This window comes from Bombina bombina, chromosome 8 (assembly GCF_027579735.1).
Source record: "Bombina bombina isolate aBomBom1 chromosome 8, aBomBom1.pri, whole genome shotgun sequence".
Lineage (NCBI taxonomy): Eukaryota > Metazoa > Chordata > Amphibia > Anura > Bombinatoridae > Bombina > Bombina bombina.
In genome coordinates, this window is record NC_069506.1 from 21,613,810 (window position 1) to 21,622,771 (window position 8,962).

At 39.1% G+C, this 8,962-nt stretch overlaps 1 protein-coding gene across 1 annotated transcript in view; it reads right to left on the reverse strand.

Annotated features, from left to right (window-relative positions):
• LRRC4B (leucine rich repeat containing 4B) overlaps positions 1 to 6,657 on the reverse strand; it is a 400,350-nt gene extending 393,693 nt beyond the window's left edge. Inside the window, exon 1 of the mRNA XM_053690182.1 lies at positions 6,413 to 6,657. The gene's annotated coding sequence lies outside the window, so the exon portion shown is untranslated. The remainder of the gene's footprint in view (positions 1 to 6,412) is intronic.
• Between the last annotated feature and the right edge of the window lie 2,305 nt (positions 6,658 to 8,962).

The following is an 8,962-nucleotide window of genomic DNA, read 5'->3' on the forward strand; positions in this document are numbered from 1 at the left end:
TTAAGTCTTAGGGGCCGATTTATCATCGGTCTGTCCGACATGATCCGCTCAGCATACGCTGTCGGCATTTATCATTGCACAAGCAGTTCTTGTGAACTGCTTGTGCAATGCCGTCCCCTAAGTTCTCATTGTTCTGAACGTATGATACTAACAATATTGCGACTGCACAGTAACAAACAAACTATGGGAGACACATTGACACTCGTCCGCCCACTTTCTTTTAAAATATCACGAGCCCACGGATTGTGAGACTGGCAAGGCCAAAAAGGCAATTTCTTGTGAGTCTGACGATGCTTTGATCATAAAGGAAAGCCTTCCTTAGCGCTATGTCAAAATGTACGAGATCAGTTGTTATGTTTAAGATTTGCAGGGGTTAAACACATATTTAATTAGATACAACAATATTGCTATAATAAAATGCTTCAACACAGTATATTCTTTTTTACACTTTTATTTCCCACTAATGCAGAAGCTTTCAGCCCTTGTCATTGGCTCACCAAATGTGTTCAGCTAGCTCCCAGTAGTGCATTGTTGATCTGGTGCAGACTTTAGCTATGTGTTTAATCCCTTTGTAAGTAACAGTGCAATATTAAAAAGTTCTAACACACTAGAGCATTTTGATGTCCTTTTAAAGTAATTTTAATTTTTAAAATCACGAGTTTCAACCTTTAAAACTAAATATTTACACGTTATTATGTATATGCGACATTTGAGCATTTGTCTTCTTTACCAACCAACCATGAGACATAGTGCTCCCTATGAGGCATATTTATCAGTGTGCGAGCGGACATAAGACAAAGTAGCGTATCATGTCCGCCGCACATCAATGCCGACCCGTGCAGATTCGCGGCCTATTGGCCGCTAGTAAGGAATGTCAAACAACACGTTCATATTCGATCAGGTTGATTTCTGTCCGCAGCCTCAGAGTAGAGTGGACAAGTTATGGAGCAGCGGTCTTCTGTTTCCGGCGAGCCTTTAGGAGCTTGATAAATATGCCCCTATGTCTCACTTATGTGAGAATGCTGCTTCCTAAGTTGTCCACAACCTCAGAGTTACGCCATTCAGACAGGGTCAGTGGCAAGCTCTGCTTTTGCCTGATTGTGCAAGAGGGGGCAGGGCTAAGCAGAGAGGTGCATAATTCAAGGTACTGTGGCTTTGTGGCTACTGAGGTTTGCCAAGCCCTTACATTAAATACATAATTAAAGGTTTTCACATTACATAAATTCTCCACTTGCGGCACATAGCTGGTGGGCCAATGAGAAGCTGCATATGCACATAACCAACCAATCATCAGATGTGTCCTGCACAGGACCGGTTTGGCGACTTACTTAGTGCAGGAGCTTATATACTGTATGTGTTTAACCCAAGGGACATTTGTGTAATAATAAAATGCGATATCATCAAGTGATAGAATTAACCTTTACAGTATCATACGTGGTTCTAGACTGTACAATTATGGCAGGACAAAAGGTTACTTACAAATGAGGGAACAGCAGGTGGGGAACCTCATATTCCTCTTCTGCCTCCTTTACATTCTCACTGCCCTGCATAGTGCGCTGAGCACGTAAAAATTCACAGTACAGCTGAGGTTAAGGGGTTAAGGGTAATGCCTGAAGCTTTGTAGCACCACTTAGAACTGCCAATGTCTCGTTAATATATCCAAAAGACCTGGGTATTTATTACGTTTGCAAAAGACACATATATGAAGCTATCTTTATTTCCCTGCAGAATTTAAAGAGGCATAAATATAAGCTCCAGTGCAGCAATGCAGTTCTGGTGATTGATGAATACACACATATGTCTCTTGTCATTTGCTCAGACTTTAACTATAAATGTAACAGATTTGCAGGGGTTAAACACAGTTATATACAAGCAATAGTGCATATACTTATATACAAGCAATTGTTTCCCTTTAGTGCAAAGAATGTCTAGGCTAAACCCTAACTAACACCCAGCATCCAGTCTAGTGAGAGAATTCATGCATTATAGGCACAATATTATCTCTCCACTCACGTAGCAGTTCCTACCATCTGCACTCATGCTGATGTATTGATTGGCTGATGTGTAAAGAATCAGAGGAGAGTTCCATTGGTTTAATTCATAGTAATGTACAATTGTGAGTGCAGATTGTGGGAACTCTGTTTGTTTACAATGATAACCCCCTAGCGCAGTACCGCTCTGATGTTCAGGAAATTGTGACAATCTTACAGTCACCAACATCTGCAGCCAAACTCAGATTATCTGAAATTCTGATTGCTTGAGCTCCCTGTGACCGTCCAATCGGTTGATTACCCAGTCGTTTAAATGGACATTAAACACTTTGAGATGTAATGCAGAGTGATAAATTGTGTGTGTCTCTATCTATCTATCTATCTATCTATCTATCTATCTATCTATCTATCTATCTATCTATCTATATATATAAACTTAGAAATATTTACTTTCATAATTTATTTTGTCCCCCTTTTCCTGCAATTTTATTATGACAACTGAAAACTTTTCAGTTCCTGTTAGAAATGGAAGTGCAGAACACACACAGTGATAGGCTGACCATATTGCCGCTTTAAAAAGGGACACATATGAAAAATACATATGTCAGGGCTGTTTAAAGAAATGGTTTGGTATAATGTTCCATTATGAGAACCCTGACTTATGTATTTTTCATATGTGTCCCTTTTTAAAGCGGCAATATGGTCAGCCTACACAGTGACCTATTTATAACTGTCCCTAATTGGCCACAGTAGAGAAGGTAACCTAAGTTACAATATGGCAGCTCCCATTGTTTGATAGACACTAAAGCTTTACACTTATTTTGTCAATATTTAAACAACCAATAAAATTTAAAAAATCCATCTCCATGTTATACTCAGACTAATCTTTTCTTTGAATGCTTCATTCTATTTAGGTGTTTAATGTCCCTTTAAAGGGATACAACACTCAAAAATGTTCTGTCCTATTTATGAAAAAGCAACATGTGGAGCGTAGTTCTTTTATCCAAAAAACGTTAAAGGAACAGTAAACCAATTATACAAAAATTCCCTCTTCCGTAGACTTACTGCGGATAAACTATTTAAAGTGCATAAATACTTTAGAATAATGCTTTTCACAGTTAAAATGTATTATTTTATAATGTCATACTTAGCTCCTGACTGCCCATATGGTTCAGCTATTTTTTTCTTTTTTGGTGTCAAAAAGCAGTACGGACATTCAAAAGCCAGATGCTAGCGCCATGGAAGCTGCAAAGCCGCCACATGCATGCGTAAAGTGTTATCATTTTATTGTATAGTGCCGCAAAACATACATTTATGCTCCTTCTGCATAAAATTTGCTTAAAGGGACATGGAATCCAAATGTTTTCATAATTGATAGATCACTGGTTTTCAACCTGTCCCCAGGCCTCCCTAACAGGCCAGATTTTGTAGATATCTGAACTGGAGCAAAGGTGAAATAATCAGCTGATTAGTAAACATGGTTATTTTACCTGCTCTCATCCAAGGTAATCCTGAAAACCTGGCCTGTTAGGGAGGCCTGAGGGCAGAGTTGAAAACCAGTGATATAGATATTGCAATTTTAAACAACTTTCTAATTTCCTTCTGTTATCAAGGAGCAGCAATGCACTGCTTGGAGCTAGCTGAATACCAGTGAGCAAATGATAATAGTTACTTTATGCAGCCACCATTCAGCAGCTAGTTCCCAGTTCCTGAGCCTACCTAGATATGCTTTTCAACAAAGGACACCAAGAGAATGAAGCAAATTAGATAATAAAAGTGGATTGGAAAGGTGTATGCTCTATCCAAATCATGAAAGAAATGTTTGGGTTTCATGTCCCTTTAAGTTTAAATTCAAACTAATACAGCAATGTAATGTGAGCTCTTTTCCTAATGCTCATTGGCTGATAAAGAATACTCCCTTAGCTCTATTGGTGAAGAGGGACACACCTCTGAAAATATTTGATTTTATTCAGAGCAAGTATACACAATTTTCTATTACAAAAAATAATAAAGCTGACATATTTAACAAACAAAAAAGAAATAGACTAGAATATTTTTCTAATTTCTGTCAAGTCTAGCACTATCTCATTATAGTAGAAAAATCCAAACTTTTTAATGTGCTCTATCATAAAATATATTTAATAGATGTCCTTTAATATTAAAAAAAAAAACCACTTTGCTTTTCATCAAAACAATTGGTTAGTTGATATTCTAAACTTAAAGGGACACTGTACCCAAAATTTTTCTTTCATGAATCAGATTGAGCATGAAATTTTAAGCAACTTTCTAATTTACTCCTATTATCAAATTTTCTTCATTCTCTTGGTATCTTTATTTGAAATGCAAGAATGTAAGTTTAGATGCCGGCCCATTTTTGGTGAACAACCTGGGTTGTCCTTGCTGATTGGTGGATAAATTCATCCACCAATAAAAAAGTGCTGTCCAGAGTCTGAACCAAAAAAAAGCTTAGATGCCTTCTTTTTCAAATAATGATAGCAAGAGAACGAAGAAAAATTGATAATAGGAGTAAATTAGAAAGTTGCTTAAAATTGCATGCTCTATCCGAATTACAAAAGAAAAAATTTGGGTTCAGTGTCCCTTTAACAACTAAAAGCCCTTAAAGTATGCAGAAATTCACCTGAACAGCAACATTCTATGGAGTGATTGGCTAGAATACATGAAATGCTCATTTTAATCTGTTTAGGAACATCAATTCCACTTGGCTTTTCAGATGGTTTACTGCTGAACTGTTCTTGATTTGCAATGTACAATGTTTTAAAACATTACTTTTGCAGCACACAAGTGTTTAAGCACTGACATATACTGTAAGTTTAATGTCACTTAAAGTTTACAGATATAATATAATCTAGGTCAACCTATCCAGTCCAATGAAATCATATAATTCTAAGATCATCAAAACATTTTCATGATAGTGACAATTAATTGTATCAGATCAGTAGTAAACAGTATGCATAATTTGCAGTATCAGAATGTATCCATAGTAACATTATCTAAATATATGAATTTAGCATCACAGCCTTATAAATTGGTACATTATCTATTCTAAATACATGATTATAGTTACATTATTTCAAACTGTATATTGCAACTATATCAATATTCATATAGCAACAGGTTCCAAATCCATATAGCGACATTATTTAAATATCTGAAACGGTCTGATGTGACATTATCTAAATGCTTTAATATAGTGGCATTATCCAAAGATACAGAAACATCCATCTTGACAGCTTGATGGCCCATTAAATTGACACACATATAAATAATATATATATATATATATATATATATATATATATATATATATATATATATATATATATATATATATATATATATATATATATAGACATGATGTACCATATATTGTGAAATAATTCTACATTTTAGCCAGTCTATATATAATGTTTTTTTCTCACACTCTATATAGTGACATTATAGTATATGTAGTATATAGTGTGACAGGACAATTCCACTCTGGGCATTATGACACTGCTCAGTTAACTGGGACCTAGTGATGCCCTGCATGTGGGAAACTGAGTGTAGTGACTTCCTCAGATGCTAATTGTGTATTCTGTGCATTATACAGAGAGGTCACAGGGAGCCTATTCTGTAACTATAATGTGACTGTACAGGGCCTGTCATTCTCTGGGACTGCAGCTCTTTTGTCCGGCTCGTAACCGGCAGGAAATGTCACAGAATAGCTGTGTTGTGTCCCTTAGGAACAGAAGTGAGCCTGGGAAACCGCTGCTAAACATTCTGTAACAGGTGAGCACTGAGTAAGTGTGAGGCTACATCAGCTGACATCACCAAAGCTGTAAGTGCTGTCAGGGTTGTGATAATCACTGTGTGATCAGCCATGACTACCTGTGTAACGAGGCACCTCCAAGATGGGTTATCACTAGTAGTAGGTGCTGTGCATGGGATTTCTGATGGACATCTTTAAAGTGGTTATATATGGAGGTACAACACCAAGCACTGGAGAGGGGGCAATTGATATTCTGCTCCTATATTCAATGCCCCCTCCCCTGATTAAGGGTCTTTAAGGCCTTAATATCACACAAAGATTCCTTCCAAATTCTTGTGAAATCGAATCCCGACCCTCAGTGTAGAGGATACATCCTTGTGGTGATCTAGAAATATCCAACTACAATATGTCCACCGGATCCTCACTCAATGCAATCACTGCTGCCATGAGTGACAAGGTTATGCCCTCACTATACAGCCTAGTGTTCTATACACAGGTTTGTAGAATTATATTGCAATCTGATCATAGAATATCATGTGACAGATTGTATTCCCACTGGTCGTGTAGAACACCAATGTATACGCCAACCAAAAAAAAAACATCCTTCTTGTCAGAGCACATATGTCATAATACGACATGAAAAGCTACTTACTGCTGTGCTGGGGCTCAGCCGCTGTCACTCCGAGGGTGAGATGCCATCAGCTGGCGTCCTCTGCAATCTCTCACATCCAGCTCCTGCTCACACTGCCTGGCTTTGTCTTGCAAGGAACGCACACGACGATGAGGGACTGCAGTCCAGGGGACTTGGGGGAGAGCAATGGAGAGGATGATCACATGCTACAGTACCTTGTGCTGTGTCCCTTCCTCTTAATTACTGCTCATCCTCAGACACAAAGAAGAAAAAAAAGCCTCTGACTCACAGAGAAAAATATATATATTGTTAATTAGCACATGGGTTTTATTGCAAATCAAGCTTTAGGTGTAAGCAACTGCAAACAAGCAGCCTTCCCTTTTTCATGCCTTTTGATGCTGCATAGCATTTGTAAAGCTGTGTTGGACAAGGGCTGCATACTAATACATCAGCAACCAGTGAGGAATTAATGTGAAAGGAGGAAGGATACAGTGATACAGAGGAGAGGCGAGGAACCAAAACAAAAGCAATGCTAGGAGATAGGAGGGGGCGGGTTAGGGAAAGGGGGGGGGGCTGGGAATGTGACAGGGGGGTTGGAATTATAGCAGGAGAGGGAAAAGGCTGGGAATAAATAAGGAGAGGGAAATGCTCGGATTTAACAGCAGAGGAAGAAACAAATATTACAGGACTGGGAGAGATGCTTGGAAAATAATAGGGGAGAGGAAGAAAATAAAACAGGGAAAACTGTGATTTAATACCAGAGGAGGAGACGGAGGATAAATCAGGAGAAGAAAACCTGGGATTTAGCACCTGAGGAAGGTGAAGGGAATAAATCAGGAGAGAGAGAGATACTGGGAATATGATAGGTGAGAGAATGAGACTAGATCAGGAGAGTGAGAGATACTGGGAATATGATAGGTGAGAGAATGAGACTAGATCAGGAGAGTGAGAGATACTGGGAATATGATAGGTGAGAGGATGAGACTAGATCAGGAGAGAGAGAGATGCTGGGAATATGATAGGTGAGAGGATGAGACTAGAACAGGAGAGAGAGAGAGATGCTGGGAATATGATAGGTGAGAGGATGAGACTAGATCAGGAGAGTGAGAGATACTGGGAATATGATAGGTGAGAGAATGAGACTAGATCAGGAGAGTGAGAGATACTGGGAATATGATAAGTGAGAGGATGAGACTAGATCTGGAGAGTGAGAGATACTGGGAATATGATAGGTGAGAGGATGAGACTAGATCTGGAGAGTGAGAGATACTGGGAATATGATAGGTGAGAGGATGAGACTAGATCTGGAGAGTGAGAGATACTGGGAATATGATAGGTGAGAGGATGAGACTAGAACAGGAGAGAGAGAGAGATGCTGGGAATATGATAGGTGAGAGGATGAGACTATAACAGGAGAGAGAGAGAGATACTGGGAATATTATAGGTGAGAGGATGAGACTAGATCAGGAGAGTGAGAGATACTGGGAATATGATAGGTGAGAGGATGAGATTAGATCCAGAGAGTGAAAGAGAAATGCTGGGAATATGATATGTGAGAGGATGAGACTAGATCAGGAGAGAGGGATGCTGGGAATATGATAGATTAGGTGATGAGACTAGATCAGGAGAGTGGGAGATGCTGGGAATATGATAGGTTAGAGGATGAGACTAGATCAGGAGAGAGGGATACTGGGAATATGATAGATTAGGTGATGAGACTAGATCAGGAGAGTGGGAGATGCTGGGAATATGATAGGTTAGAGGATGAGAAAAGATCAGGAGAGAGGGATGCTGGGAATATGATAGATGAGGTGATGAGACTAGATCAGGAGAGTGAGAGAGAAATGCTGGGAATATAATAGGTGAGAGGATGAGAGTAGATCTGGAGAGAGAGAGAGAGAGAGAGAGAGAGATGGAGAGCGGAAGAAAATAAAACAAGGAAAACTGTGATTTAATACCAGAGGAGGAGACAGATGATAAATCAGGAGAATAAAACCTGGGATTTAGCACCTGAGGCGAAACGAATAAAACAGGAGAGAGAGATACTGGGAATATGATAGGTGAGAAGATGAGACTAGATCAGGAGAAATGGATGCTGGGAATATGATAGATGAGAGGATGAGACTAGATCAGCAGAGAGAGATGCTGGGAAAATAAAAGGCGAGAGGATGGCACTAGATCAGGAGAGAGATTGAGAGATTGAGAGAGAGAGAGAGAGAGAAATGCTAAATATATGATAGGTGAGAGGATGAGATGAGATAAGTAAAGAGAGAGATTCTGGAAATATGATAGGTGAGAGGATGAGACTAGATCAGGAGAGAGAGAGATGCTGGGAATATAATAGCCAAGAGGATGAAACTAGACCAGGAGAGATCGAGATGCTGGGAATGTGATAGGTGAGAGGATGAGACTAGATCAGGAGAGAAATGCTGGGAATATTATAGGTGAGAGGATGAGACTAGATCAGGAGAGAGAGAGAGATGCTGGGAATGTGATAGGTGAGAGGATGAGACTAGATCAGGAGAGGGAGAGAGATGCTGGGAATATAATAGCTAAGAGGATGAAACTAGA